The sequence below is a fragment of the Salvia miltiorrhiza genome, unplaced genomic scaffold (genome assembly GCF_028751815.1).
Source record: "Salvia miltiorrhiza cultivar Shanhuang (shh) unplaced genomic scaffold, IMPLAD_Smil_shh fragScaff_scaffold_39, whole genome shotgun sequence".
Classification (NCBI taxonomy): Eukaryota; Viridiplantae; Streptophyta; class Magnoliopsida; order Lamiales; family Lamiaceae; genus Salvia; species Salvia miltiorrhiza.
In genome coordinates, this window is record NW_026651458.1 from 1234684 (window position 1) to 1250880 (window position 16197).

The 16197-nt window shown below is 39.7% G+C and overlaps 1 long non-coding RNA gene across 1 annotated transcript; it reads right to left on the reverse strand.

Annotated features, from left to right (window-relative positions):
• Window positions 1-940: 940 nt before the first annotated feature.
• Window positions 941-2203, reverse strand: LOC131002932 (uncharacterized). Its single transcript, XR_009094471.1, has 2 exons — window positions 1920-2203; window positions 941-1438 (listed from the first exon to the last, which is right to left on the reverse strand). It is a non-coding gene; the product is annotated as an uncharacterized LOC131002932 (long non-coding RNA).
• Window positions 2204-16197: the final 13994 nt, after the last annotated feature.

Consider the following 16197-nt stretch of genomic DNA (forward strand, 5'->3'; position numbering starts at 1 on the left):
AGGCACTCTATCATCTCCATTTCCAGAGCTGGGGACATTTCGGTACCCACGCGCGTGGTAAGACCCATTTTTCCAGGAAACAATCACACTAGCATGCATCTATCATCAGTTGATATCATAGGTTGCTTGTCGGGGGACCTCCCATTCTCCTCGATCTCGGTCTTCTCTGTCGTGTTCCCCGAGCTACCTCCAGCTCTGGAAATCTTCTCCGCTGACCCACCCTGCATATTCTGAACTCACTTAGATCCAGACTGGGATGTTAAGCTCCGCACGAAGCATTCCTTAGAGATAATCGGGTTCCCAACAATTTCTCCCACTCGACCGCCTTCTAACGTGAATTTCATTTTCAGATGGTACATTGTAATACCCGGGCTTTTAATGACTTGTTTAATTGCTTAAGTTTGAGTAATTAAGGTTTAGCTCCCTTCTTTAATTTTAGAGACGTGAGGATTTATTTAGAACTTTTTGATTTACAGTTGTTGAGAAGTCTTTTTGTTTATATCTGGATGATGTGGGATTTTATATCCGTATTTGAGTTTGAGTATTCGAATTATTGGAGATAATTATTTGAATGAAAATGATGAACTCGGAAGTGAGATCTGTAACACCCAGCATTTTCACTGCAGTATATATATTATTAATATTGTTTTCTATGATTTTAAAGAAGAAAGAGAAGTCTCAATTTTTATGCAAAACCTGAGCTTAGTTATTTAACGAGCAGATTATATCGAAATTTTTAGAATCATAAAAGCCCGAGTATTTCATGATTTTAAGGTTGATAGGATTTTATGCAAAAAGCCCAACAATATGGATAAATGGGCCAAAAGTTGTATAAGAGTAGAAAGCCCAATAGTTATTTTGGGCTGGAGTAGTCGAGCCCAAGTTATTATATATGAATTCAATATTAGATTAGCCCAATAACTATTATTGGCCCAGTGCGTAATGAAAAGCCCAAATCCATATATTATTTCAATTTGTCCAAATACTTGAATGTTCAGCTTACAATCAGATCAAATTAGCTATACTTATTTTGTGAAGAAACACGTATCATGTGATTCAACACATATCTCTTACCTTTCCACCCAGCTACTTCACCCAAACCGACTCAAACGATTATAAATATGGTGAGTTACGGTAAATCTCATTTTCTTCCCATCCTGAAATTTCTAAATAACACAGCAGAGGTTCATCCAAATATAGTTCATCCCCAGCAGTTATCACAGCAACAAGCAGGTAGTATTCTTCCTACAATTCAGTAATCACTCATAGATAGTAATCAAAAATAGCAGAGATAATATCAATTTCCTTTAACATCTACAGAATACATTTAGTTACAACAGTTAATTCAATAATAAAAGGCTGAGTCTTTAAAAGGGAATCTTGGGCTGTAGATGAACTGCCGATGAAACCATCTCAAACCATCTTGAATCACCGATTCCTGGAACAGAAATAGTTTGAGATTTATTAGTTTGTGATGTTAAAACTGAAATAGAAATTAGATTGGGAGTTTGCTGGAATGAGATTTTGAATTGGGAAATAGAGAAGAGGGAAGGAAGAAGGAGAAGGGGGAATTAGCAGTAGCAGCAGCAGCCGCGAGTCACCGCAGCGGAGGCACGGCTGGCGGCGGTGGTCGCTGGCGCCACGGCGGCCGTGGTGGCTACTGACAGCAGAGAGAGAGGTTGAGAAAGAGAGATAGAGAGGGAGATTAAACCAGGGAGATAGAGAGTGAAATAGAAAGAGACGGATAGAACGAGATGGAGAGAGAGAGGGGAGTATAGGGCGGCGGCGACCACCGGCGCTGCATGCGCCGTCGCGGCTCGCAGCGGCCTCCGCGGCCCGACCAGAAAAGAGAGAGAGATCGAGATAGAGGAGCAGAGAAAGGAAGAAAGAAAAGGAGAAAGAGAGATGGGGAGGCTTACCTGAATCAGAGGGGGTGGCGGCGCGACGAGCACGGCGGCGGCAGTGGTGGAGTTCATCGGAGGAACAAACTTCAGGAAATTTAGAAACCCTAGATCTATTCTAAATTCAGGAGAAAGAGGAGAAGAAATGGAAGGAAAGAAAGGGGGAAGAGAAGAGGCCGACCTCGCCGCGCCGGAGGCGGCAAAGGCCGGCGACGCTCGCCGGGAAAGAGAGGGACAGAGAGGGACGGTAGAGAGCAGAGAGAGAGAGAAAAGAGTTCTGTTCAAAATAAAAGAGAATTGAATGAGTTAAGAAAGAAGAATTAAAATGTTTTCTAAAATTCTAAATTGCTTATTAAATCAGAAAATAGTTAATTTATTTAATTGGGCTCAGGTTAATTTTGAGGAGCCTATTAATCCTCTAATGGGCTAAATTAAGTGACTATCTGTTGGGCTTTTGATTAATTAGGTAATAGGATTGTTTTAATTGGACCTTTGATTTATTCAATGGGCTGCATTATTATCATTTGAGCCCAATAATTTATGTAAATAAGATTAGCTATTCATTAATAGTTAGAAGTGATTAATTAAAGGCGAAGCTATTAATAAATTAGATACTAGAATCATATTCTAAAAAGAGGCGTAAAAGGGTGTATTAATTAAAGTGGCTACCGCATTTGAATCTATATTGGTATTTGTTGATAAGGTTGTCAATAACAGTTAGTCTTCAGTCCATATTTCAATAGGAATATCACCCTAATACCCACATAAGTATTCTTTAAGTTAAATCCATATTATTTTCTTATTTACTTAGTTAGTTAATCTATATTGAAGGTCATATACAAAAGAAGGTGAATCCATAGTTCAGAATCACCTGGATCGTCAGACCACGATCATGTGGGCTTTCTAAACTTAAAATTTGAAGTGCACACTATTTCATGATGTTTACATGAATTAAGTTATATTAAAGTTATTGACTTGCCAAATTATTTTATGAGCTTGTATGATACCTATCTGGCACCAGAAGTTAATCGAATTCGGATCATGTTCTATCCAGATGTTAGACAGGATTAGTGTACACAAGGGACCGTGAGCCGATCTAGCATATCGGCCGGCCTAGGACCGTGAGCCGGTTTAGCGTATCGGCCGGTCTAGGTCCGTGAGCTGGTTTAGCGTATCGGCCGGTCTAGGACCGTGAGCCGGTTTAACGTATCGGCCGGTCAGTGACCGTAGAAGGTGGTCACCTTCTCGGCACACAGTTATCATTGCAGATATGGTAGAGTACAAAGAAGTATGTCTGCAGACGCATATGAAGTTTATGATTACTATAGAGAAGTTTTACAGTTTGGCATGCACATGTTATTTAAATAAAACTCCTGTGTGATGTTTGAGATGGCAAGTTCAAAATATAGCTCTAAGAGCAAGCTTTCAAGTTACTTTGGCATGTGACCATTGAGTGCTTTTGAGTACTCAGTCCTGCATATGTTTTCTAAATGTGCAGGTTAAGCGGTGATGCAGATGGATGTCGGCAGAGCGAAGCTTTGAAACATAAGTACTAAACTAGGCTCAGGATTTCATGTCTTCATACATGTAATCCACTTAAGTTACTCCGCTGCAACGCTTAGTGCGTTTTACTTTATTGATGTGTTGCAAAGATTTCAAACTAGTAGCTTTGAGATTATGCCACGTGATACTTAGACAACTTGTCGTTATATTATTGTAAGTTGTCTACTCAGGAGTTTTAAGAAAAAATTGCTTATGATTACCAAATATTTTGGTAAATTATTGTTTAAGATTTTTATTGAGATCTATTTTCTTTTTCATTTTCTTACTTTGTTTTCAGTCACACTTTTTCCCGACTTAACTATTCATTAGATTAAGTCGGGCTGTGACAAGATTTGAGTCCGTTAAGACGTTTTTGAAATTTTTGACTTTTTGACGATGAATAATAATAATTGCTATTTCGTCTTTTTGTCGACTTTCAAAATCTTATGTGCACGTCGTCGACAAATATTCTTAGTTTTTCGATACGAGTCCAATAATGAAAGTTTTTATTTTTGGACGACGAGTGAATAGTAAACCAGAATTTATCGATAAACGAATAGAGCTCGTTTATTAGAATTTCGAGAACGAGCTTGCATTTTCTATATTTATATAGAATTACGAGTGTGATGAAAGTGAGTGGGAGTTGAGAGGGCGAATAACGAAGAGTATGGGTAGTTAGTCGTTAAAACAAGACAAAACGAGACGAAACGAGATATTTAACGACTAAGTGGGGATTAATATCCTAAATATCTAGACCTACCCTATCTTAACCACCCCCCCCAACCGCCCAAAGCCCCAACCTCTTTTAATATCGGTTGTGTGTTAGCCAAACACTTTAATCACTCACATCACACGCACTAACACCTAAAACACACAACACTCACGCCATCTCCATTGTTGCTTGGAGTTGGAGCTTTCAAGCTCCGATTTGAGTGCCGAGACGAGCCCCGATCATATTTTCGATCACATATCTAGGTAGGTGTCATCTCTACCTACGTTTTGATGGTTAGATTTTCGAGTTTTGTCGACGTCGAAAAACGTCGATTTCTCGACTTTATTTTGAAACGATGTCGGGTTGTTGTGAAATTTTAGTATGTTGTTCCTAGCATATAGTTTAGCATGTTTAATGAAGGAATTTAGAACGGTTCAAACTGTAGCTATGAAACCCATGAGGGCAGCCCCGCCTTTGTTCGCCGTTTAGCTCGTCTTTCGATTTTTGTTTGATCGTTTTGACTTGATATTTGTGTTTAGGAGTATGCTAGGATTGCTATATTTTAAATTTGTATTTTTCCAAGCATGAAAATTTGTATGATTTTTGTAGAGCATGATTGATTAATTTGGTGAAGTATGGGACGTTGCATGTTAAATATTTTTGCGTATATGTGTTCTATGATGTCACTTGAAGCATGCTAGTTTAATTTAGAAGTTTTGAGAAATGATAGGAAAGAGAAGGATGAGGACCGAATGTTTTTGTTGAGCATGAGTAAGTGTTGAGCTTTTGAGCTGGCGTGCGAATTCCAGCTCTGCTGAGTTTGTCAGCTCTGGCGGCAGAATTCAGCTCTGTCAAGTTGGTCAGCTCTGGCGTGTGAATTTCAGCTCTACCAAGTTTGTCAGCTCTAGGCGGTGGAATTCAGCTCTGTCGAGTTAGTCAGCTCTGGCGTGTGAATTTTAGCTCTGCCGAGTTTGTCAGCTCTGGCGGCGGAAATTCAGCTCTGTCGAGTTGGTCAGCTCTGGCATGTGGAATTCAGCTCTATCGAGTTGGTCAGCTCTGGCGTGTGGAAGTCAGCTCTGCTGAGTTTGTCAGCTCTGGCGTGTGGAAGTCAGCTCTGTCGAGTTGGTCAGCTCTGGCATGCGGAAGTCAGCTTTGTCGAGTTGGTCAGCTCTGGTGTGCGGAAGTCAGCTCTGTCAAGTTGGTCAGCTCTGGCGTATGATTTTCAGCTCTGCCGAGTGGTCAGCTTGGGCGTGTGATTTTCAGCTCTGCCGAGTGGTCAGCTCTGGCATGTGATTTTCAGCTCTGCCGAGTGGTCAACTCTGGCGTGTGATTTTCAGCTTCGTCAAGTTTGTCAGCTCTGGTTGCCAAGTCAGCGCTGGCAAGACAGTGGGTTAAAATTGTTAAAGTTTTAATTCCTTAATTGAGTTTAGGTTAATAAATGAGTTTTCTTTTATAACGACCCTTCTTCTCATCGATTCTTCATAACGATGAAGGTCATTTTGGGAAGTAAAGACGTAGGGAGAGAGAGTGATTTTTCCCGTTGATACAAAGACGCAACGAGGTGAGCTTTTCTACGCTGAAATCAAGATGTTCACGCGCTTTATGTATATTGATGTATGATTGAACTGAAAATCAAGATGTTTACGCGCTTTATGTATTGATGTATGATTGAATTGAAAATCTATTTTGAAGTTGTTGCATTGCCAAAATATTTGAGATTTTAGTATGTTATCTATCTGTCTGAGCATAATGATATCGGTTCTACGCGAGGTAGAATTAGTGTACACAGTAATCGTGAGTCAGCTTTCAGGTTGGCCGATTACAGTGCTGTAGAGGGAGGCCTCCCTCTCAGTGCATGAGTTAATAGATATGGTACTTACTTGAGAACATAGACTGGCCAGTCAACTTTGGAAAAATGAAAATGAGTTTAGCGAACATAAGGCTTTTTAGATAAAGCCCTTATGTTTTGTTTAAGAATGGCAATGATAATATTTATAGCTTTATAAGCATGAGATGTTTGGCATGTGTTCACTGAGTGCTTTTGTACTCAGCCTTGCATATGTTTTCTAAATGTGCAGGTTGAGCCGATGTAATGATGGTGCTGCAATGAGCGGAGTCTACAGGGTTGTTAATAAATAAAATTAACCTGTCTAGAATATGTCTTCATACATATGTCTAGCTACTTTCCGCTACAAAATACTTTTGGTACTATGTTATGTCGTACTTTAAGTTTTGAAGAGAATGGTTTCCGATGATGTATAACTTGAATTAATGTTTTTAATTGAGTTTTATGTAATCTTTCATTAATATTTTTAATTGAGTATTAATGAGTAATTATGTCAAGTTTTCTTAAGTTGAGTAAGTTTTACGGTTCCAAATGACGCCCCCTTTCTTCCCCTTATTCTTTAATCCCATCCCTAGTCGTAGATCACTCGGCTTAACTATCCTTAGTTAAGGCGGGCTGCGACATACATAGAAACTACAGCTTGGAAAGTATTCAGCGTTGGCCTTCCTATAATGATGTTATAGCTTGGTTTGGAAAATCCACCACCAAAAACTTGAGAATCTGGGTGCGTGAAGCTCCCTCCTTTCCCCATGTCATTGGTAGTTCGAGAGATCGCAATGGTGTAATGGATTCTCCAGTAAAGCCATACAATGGATTACCTGGCGGTTTCAGAGTGGCATTTAAGGCCATGGCTGTCAAACAATCCTTGTAAATTATATTGACAGGAACTCCCGAAATCCACAAATATGCGGTGAACGGTGCAATTTGCCACATCTGCGGAGAAAACTAAGGCGTCATCGTGCGGGTGGATGAACCCGGCATGATCCTCCGGCCTGAAAGAAATGCGTGGCTCCTTCGCCGCGTTGCGCACAGTCATGACATGGTGTAACACCCCGTACTTTTCCTATGTTGTGAGATAGTGTCTTAACACTAATGAGAGTACTGAGATGTCAAATTACGAGACTTTTTTTTTATGAGCAGATAAGACAGTTTGTCTTTTAAATAGAGATACGAGTGAATAAACCGATGATGGAATTAGAGTGATGAGATTTGAGAAATGAGTTGAGATAGAGATGCTGATTGATTTGAGCTGAGATTTTATTTTATTTCCAACTACCGGGAATAGAGATTACCGGATACTGAATTATCAGAGACTGACTGTCCTATTAAGAAAATAGGAATACTGAGTTGGAAATAGAGTCGAAGAAGAAAGAGTGAGAAACCTTGATAAATAGAGTCGGTCCGAGAGATGTCTAGTTTGTTTGCGTTGTCGACTGCTTTAATGTGACATTATGTGAAATTACGTGACTGATCGATTATGTGATTTTCGTGATGTGTGTCACTGTGACCGAGTTATTATGATTTTTATTCGAGACCTTAGCATTTGGAATTTTGATTGAGTTTCCAAAGCAAGTATGGGTTATTTTTATCGAGAAATCGAATGATGCCGGTTTATGAAAATTTTTCCGGGCATAATATTTTTAAATTATTTTTCCTACGAAGAGGAATATTATATTTGAGTGAGTGCACTAATAATAGTGCTATAATCATTATTTTGGTCACATGAATAATTATACTATGGTATTTTATTAATGAGTGACTTTACCATAGTTTTGTGATTTTTATTTAATCACCCTTCACACTTTATTTAATTTCCCATACCATATGTTATATGTCTCAATTTTGCTAAGTATGGAATTGAGAGAGTAGAGATTGAGAGTATAGAGGATGAGAGAGTAGAGATGAGAGTGTAGAGATTAGAGAGAGATTAGAGAGAGAGAGAGAAAAGATTAGAGAGAGAGGAGCATTAATTATCAAATATTTCATAAGATATGCAAGATCAAATTCAATCTTGCAAAAGCCAAATCTCTCTCTCCCCCACTAAAAATTTCGATCACCCCTCTCTCCCTCACTATAATTTTCACCCAACACACATACATACACTCATCATCTTCTTCACCTCACACTTCCACCATTTTCCTCCATTAGAGCAAACCTTCGAAGCTTCCAATAATACTACTAAACACCTCACATCACTCTAAAACTCTCCATAAACACTATCTATCCTCATTTGATCAAGAAAATCCTTGAAGAAGAAGCTCCAAAGTAGAGTGAGAAAGTGAGAAATTTTGGTAAGAACTTGGGTAAGTAACCATGTCTTCCCTAAAATCTTGTTTGAAAGATGTTATGTGAGTGTATTCTTGAAAGATGAGCAAGAAAATCACCCCTCCCTTTTCTTTTCCAAATTTTCGAAAAAAAGGGGGTCTCCATCCCTTCAAAAATTTTTCTTTTTCTTTTCTTGATTTGGGGTGAAAAATGAGAGTTATGTGATGTATATTGATGTTTGATATATGTTGTGAAATATGTGTCATGAGATGTGAAACTTTGATGGAAGTTAGTTTACCCCAAAAATGGTAACTTTTGAGTTAATGAGTTAAATGATGAATTGATGATGTAAATGAGTCTATGAGGTGTATATGATGATGATTGATGGATTAATTTAAGTATATGATGTCAATTGGAGTTTTTGATGTGGGTTAGTATGCTAAAATTAGGGATATGTGTATATATGCCCTTATTGGTGAATTGATGGTTTTGATGTGAGAATAATTGGTTAAAAATGAAAGATCTATGAGTAGATTAAAGATTTGTATGTGTTTGTAAAAATTTCAAAGAGTTAGTTAGTAAAAATTAGGACTTTTTAGTCTATGTGTTATTTAAGTGTTTTTGCTTGGGATATATGTTTTTAAGCATGATAGTAGTGTCTTTGTATTTTTGATTAAGTCTATTGTAGGCTAAATAAAATTTTGACTAAGTTTAGTTTGTATGAGTTTTGAATTTTTTATATGATGTGAGTTTGATGCTTTATAAAATGAGGTTTATTTGCTCTATGATCATTATGAGAATTTTATCCATGTTTTGCTAAGAATTTTTTGTTGATACATGGATTTTCATAAAAATGTAATAAATATAGTTTTTATGATAAAAAGAGAGTAAATATGAGAATAATGAGTTATATGATGTAAATGATCATATTTGAGTATTTGAGAAATTTCGAGCATGAAATTGAGAAGGAAATTGTTAGATATGTTCGTTGAAGTGTTTTCTATGAGATTTGAGTGGATGATGTAAGAAAAGAGTCGAGATTGAGTATTACGAGTATTTTGATGTATTTGAATGTTTTTAAGTGCTTTAAGTGCTTAAAATGAGTTTTGATGTGTTTGCTTAGTATAAATGTTGAGTTGAGCATGTTTGCTTGTGTGTATGTTTCGGAGTCGTTTTTTACGACCCACTGACCTACTGTTTTCGAGGGGTTCTTGATACCCAAACGCCCTGAAAATTTTATGGTAGGTATATTTGAGAGTCTTGAGCACACCGGTAAAATTTCAAGTCATTTGGACATCGTTTGCTATTTTTATAAAATGTAAAACTAAAACTGCTACGTTCTGCCGAATTGTTCGGTGAGTAGCCAATAGAGTCATCGTTTCGAGTAGCTTTTCTTAGCATTCTGGAACCCAAATTTTTATGGTTGCGACCTGAGTGTCCTATCTAAGTACCCACAAAATTTCAGACCGTTTTGACAACGTTTACTATTTTTCAAAAATCAAACTTTCCGATTGCTCAAAACTGCCGAATATGGTAGACCGTGGTAAAAACGCCATATCTCCCAAACCACTTGGAGTTTCTGACTCTACTTTTTTTTGAATGAAACTAGACTCAAATACCTTTCTTTTGGTATGAGTCTGGAGTCCAGAAGATGTCGGAGTCAGAACGTGTTGAATTTTGAAGTTGAGTCAGTGGGAAAACAGAACATGATTTGTTGATGTTTGATTGTATTTTCTTATGTGCCTTATGTGTTTATGTTGCCTAAGTGTTTTAATGAGATTAGACGAGTCTTATATGAGAGATAAATCGAGACTTAGAACCATGATTTTCTTGAAACCTATCCTTGGACTTAAGGATTTGAAATGAGTGAAGAAGTTTATGTAGAGTCGATTAAGAGATAGAATATAAGATAGAGCATGAGTTAAGACATGAGTTTTTGTCGTTGAGTTCTAATCGAGATTATTTTTATGACATGAACCTTCGATGATGACGATGATCCCTGAAGACACGAGCAGAGCAGGGAAGTAAGTAACTCCGCTTTGACGGGAGTTTTTGAGTAAGGTCTTCAGGTGGGCAATATTTTGAGTATACGTATATCGTATGAACTTTCTTAAATGATATAATGATGTTATGAGCTTATCAAATAATTTGAGATAAATGATGTTTGAGAACTGTTTGACTTGCCAATTTTTGATGTTGAGCTTGTATGTTACCCTCTACTGATGAGATGAGACGAATTCGGGTCCTGGGCAGTTGATAGCTATCCTGCCAGGGCTAGTGTACACAGAGGTGACTGTGAGCCGTTGAGCGAATCGGCCGGTCACGGTACTTGAGAGGGAGGCCTACTTCTCAGTACCTTTGATGATGATGAGTTGTAGATGTGGTACATGCATGATGAGTACTTTGATAGCGCTATCGTTTATTTATGATGTTGATTATTAAAACTGCATGCACAGATTCATTTAATACTAACTTATTTCTGTGTATTGCTGAGATGTGGCAAGCTTCAAACTTATAGCTCTAAGAGCGCCTTTCTTGTTTTTCGGCGTTTGCCCACTGAGTATTATGTACTCACGCCCTGCATGTATTTCTAAATGTGCAGGCTAAGCGAGGAGCGAGATTGGTCTGGTGCTGGCGGGGAATTGTTAAAGGATGTATTTACTTTATCGTATTTCCATTTTGACGATAAAGTCTTGATAATTAATATACTTTGATTTTCTTTTGAATTTAAGCAATGTACTCACGGTTATATGTCTTCATACATATAATCGGTTCACCTTTTGCTGCGATACTCTGCATATTATGATTCCTTACGAAAAATGAGCGATACCCGTTTTGTTTTTGTTCGTGAAATTCCTGATAATTAAAAAGTTATAACGACATTGACGATTTTACCCTTGGGTTCATTTATAATGATTTCTTTAACACCTTTTGATGCGAGCTTCCGCTTGATGTTCGACCTATTCTTCTTATCTTTTATTCTTTTAAAAATAGTCGTATCGATACTCGTACCCCACTATCACTAGTGTCGGGAATCGGGCTGCGACAGGGTGGTATCAGAGCAGGTCATCTGCTCTGAGTCTATTGCTTGACTGAGTTGAACCTTTGATTGTTTCTACTCTTTCAAAATTGAGTACTAGCCTAATTTGAATTCTTAGGCTAATTTGAGAGAGTCAGTTTGAAACGAAACCCCAGCACCCCATCTCCTCCGGCTTAACGAGGTAAGAGGTTGATGTTGATTCACTTATGAGTTATGTATTATTTTAATGATGAAATTGTGTGAGATGATGAATTCTGATACGAGGCAGTTGATGTGAAATACGAGGAGAGATGTTGAGGCTAGTATCCACGGGATTGATGAGGCTGAGGCCATCACTCACCTGATTCCACAGCTGCCACCCGAGTGGCGAGACTGGGCGGCTTCGCTGGTGCCGCAGTATATCAGGAGGACTGAGTTAGGGCGGTTGGTGAGCGCCAATTTTCGTGGTTTCATCGCGACGTTGAGCCACCGCTACCTTGTTTATGGCGAGCCACCTTCACCGCCGTATGGAGAGTCTGAGGGACCAGCCCAGGGAAGGGAGCTTGTTGTTGTGCCCCCACTTCCCGAGGAGCCGTTTCCGATTGCCCCTCTACCCCCAGCTGATCCGATTTCAGTTTCTCTCGAGTCTGATGATCCAGAGCCGATGGTTTTCGAGCCGTACTCACCTGGGATTGAGCGTGATCCGTTTGCGCTTGTATCACTTATTCCTTCTCCCAGTACTGATTTCCCGCCTTGGGATTTGACACCGGCGACGACACCGTTGCCATTGCCACCTGTTGAGTCGGCATAGCCGATTGTTTCTGTTGAGCCTCAGATACAGTATGTGCCCTTTTATCCTTATCCGAGGGTTGCCCCGTTGCCTGAGCCGGGCACTTTGGCTTTTCAGACGTATATACACTCGATTTTATATTCACCGTCCCGAGACGCCCAGGAAGGAAGGTCTCGGCCAGTACACCTGGACAGTGATGAGGAGGACTCGGATGAGGAAACTCCAGAGATGACGGTCGGCCACGGACGGACCCAGCCATTACAGCGTCATATCGCTGCCAACGGAATCGAGACATGGGTACCTGTTCCCGAGGTGCCGGTTTATGGTCCGATGATGGACACCGACGTCGAGGATGAGCCGAGCGACGATAGCGTCTACCGACTGATCGACGAGTACGAAAGTCAGGAGTCGGAGCCGAGTGAGGAGACGGAGTCGAGTGAGGATATGGAGGTTGACGATGCGACGAGCAGGATTTCAGGAGACGACGACTAGCGATCACGTGTATCTAGTAGACGCGTACATATGTATAGATGCATAGTTGATATATACGTATATGTATATATATAGGTAGAGAGGCATAATATAGTGTGTATGTGTACATAGCATAGATCTATAGATGCTTAGTACCTATGATGCTTGTATAGTTAAAGCATCATTTTAGTGTTAGGACCTTTGTACATAGGATCCTACTTTTGTAAAAGACCTCGAGAGAGAGGCAATTTTCCATATATATATATACAGAGATGTAGATGATTAGTGAATTTCACTATCTTTATCAGAGCTTTGAGAATGATGATGATGTTGAGGCTTGATGATAAATGAGAAATAGAGATTGATGAGAATTACGAACGATGATAGACGAGAAATAGACTGGATGAGAGTTTTGAGAACTTTGAGATCACAAATAAGATATAGAAGTGAAATGAAAAACGAGGATTTGTATTTTGTAATGACGAACGGTTAGTTTAGAAGTCGATAGTTATATAACTCTTTTTCCTTTATAGTATACCTCCGAGAAGAAGAGGGAACCGAAGGAACATAAACCGAGAAGAAGATGAAGAAGAGGAGCAGAGAAACCAACCGTTGAGATAATACGACGAGAGTTAGAGTTTTCATCGCGATTTATAGACACGACCTTAATAGAACGAACGTAGTATGGAGACCTCATGGGATGCATAATACTATTGACCAATTGTACTTCGCAATAGAGGTACTTTCACCGGGACCGCGCGTATTATCGCTAGAGTAGTCATGAGGGTAGACTTATTGAGTCCCTATCCCGCTTGGTCGTATTTAAATTTTTCTGCATCCATTTGAACTCCCACAGGAGAAGAACTATTTACTATTGAGAAATTTTTTTTCCAGATCCACTGTATTTGAGCCTGACCCGTTTGTGTTGGAAATTTTTACCCCTTGCTTTAACAGTGGACAATATATTCATTTTCCACTTAGTGGATTGTTTCTACCTCCAGTATTGATTTATTCCTATCATATCGTATCTCAGTTTCATTCTAGATTCTGTTCTAGCTTTTGATCTTACCTTGATTTTAACTTCTTCATTATCCTTGAAATAGCACTGGCTATTATGGAATTATTCCATTACTTGAGCTCGTCTTGTTCAAGATCAGACATTTTATTCATCACATCCTATTCCCTACCACATCCGACAAGAGCTAGGAATGTCTAGGTAACTAGGATGGTATAATAAGAAGAGTGTTTGGAAGAAACACGAGTTATGGCAGCAGTCGTAGAATATATTATTACGGGACGAGCACAACTTTTCGATTATGGATTTTCTTCTATTAGCCAAGTATGTAGAAAGCTAACTAATTCGAGGATGAGAAGAAGCGATGCTAAGCCAGAATAGGCAACAGCAGATACAAGGAGATCGAGATTACAGATTAGAGCAGATAACGTTTTCGACGATAGCAGACTGGGATGATGACTAGTATAGAAGTAGCATCGTCGTAATAATAGGGGATGTTTTATTTTCGTTTGCCCCGCAATTGGTAAGAGTTCTCGAAAGAGAAAATTTTCTTATATGTCTATATGACGATGACCAGAGAGTCTCTATGCTTGAGTAGAGTTTTGAGCTGAGGTTGCGATGATAGACATGAGATATGTCTTTGACGATGAGTTATGAGAATCGAGAAAATAATATGATGTCGAGTAAGAGTCTTACGATTTGTGAGTTATGAGAATTAGTTCTAAGGTTGATATATGTTCCCTTAGACTTTTACCGAGAAAGAAAAACCGATCGAAGAAAGAAATAGAGTTGACGATATGAGATAAGGCAATAAAACCGTAGCTGAATACGAACGTCAGTTTCGCGACTTGGTTCGGTATGCCACTTGTCGAGAAGAGTTGAACGAGAAGATGTTCGATCAGGCTTGAGACAGGAAGTACGAGACGATTTAACGAGTCAGAATGCGGTTATGTGTACTGAAGCATTAAATAGAGCATTTAATATAGAACTGGCAATGCAGCCAGAGAACGTGATTTGAGCTTCAGCACCCAAACGAGTTAGAGCACTCAGACGTGTAATCCATCCTTTTCTGGATGCAGGCAAGAAGAAAAGAGAAAATGGGACGACCGAAGTCAAGATCCCCAAGGAGCCGTGGCGGAGTCAAAATACGCCACCGTGACATCAGAACTGAGATGAACAGCCTTATAATTGGCCCAGCTGCCCCAGCAGCAGTTTTTCAAAGACCGCGAGGGTTATCGCTTTGTCGAAGAGCAATAAATTACGTCGGAGATAACGCAAGATGAGACAGAATAGCTGTTACACCTGCGGAAGGGTCGGGCACTACTCGAAACAGTGTTCGAATCGTCAGCAAAGTGGAAGCGGAGGACGACCAAGTCAGTTTCGGCCGCAACTCAAAGCAATGGAGGGAATCCTATCGCCACCTCTACCACAGCGACAACAGCCAGCCTATCGACCACATCGATCAAGAAGGCAACTACCAGCCCCGCAGGCGAATCAACCGCATCATCAGAGACTGTTCGCGTTTGAGTAGAAAGCACCAGACAAGAATAGAAGAATTTTGTCAGATATAGGCGAGTTGAAAGATGTGCCCATAGTATGTTTGTTCGACACTGAACATAGAGCTTGCTCCACAACCTCTAAAGAGTAGCCACACCATAGGCAGAATTACTACGGTTTCATCCGTGTGACCTAACTTAGAATTTAAGTTAGAATCGATTAAGTTCGAGGCTAGAAACTTGAGATTGATGCCTATGTGGCACTTGGATATAATTTTGGAATGGACTGGTTAGAAAAAAATCGTGCGAAGATACAATACACGGAGAGACGAATATATTTTCAGCCATTTGGCCGAGAACCAATTTCCTTCATTGGTATTGAGAGAAAATGGAAGAAGATGCCGATTATCTCGGCGCTGCAAGCAAGAAATCTCTTGCAAAGAAAAGATACAACCGCGTACGTTATATATTTGAACCAGAGGGATGAATTCAAGGCAAACGTTGACGACGTGCCAGATGTGCGAGAGTATACAGACGTTTTTCCTGAAACTTTACCGGGATTACCCCAGATCGACAGCTTGAGTTTACGATCGAGTTAGAGCCTAGCGCCGTACCTACGTCGAAAGCGCCGTACAGAATGGCCCCCGCTGAGTTGCAAGAGTTGAAGCTGTAACTACAAGAACTTCTAGATATGGGTTTCATTCGACCCAGTGTTTCCCCGTGGGGAGCACCAGTTCTTTTTGTTAAAAGAAGAATGGAAACTTGAGGATGTGTATCGACTGTTGAGAGTTGAACAAAGTGACGTTAAAGAATAAGTATCCGTTACCCTGGATCGATGATCTGTTCGATCGACTACAAGGAGCGAGCACTTTTTCAAAAATTGACTTGAGAACGGGATACCATCAGCTAAAGGTACGATCGGAAGATATTCCGAGGACGGCATTTCGTATAAGATACGGACACTAGGAGTTTATAGTAATTCCTTTCGATTTGACGAATGCTCCGGCAATATTCATGGATCTCATAAATCGCATTTTCGCGAATACCGAGACAAGTTCGTGATAGTCTTTATAGACGATATCCTGATTTACTCGAAGAGTAAACGAGAACGCAAAGAGCGTATGATGATCGTGTTAGAAA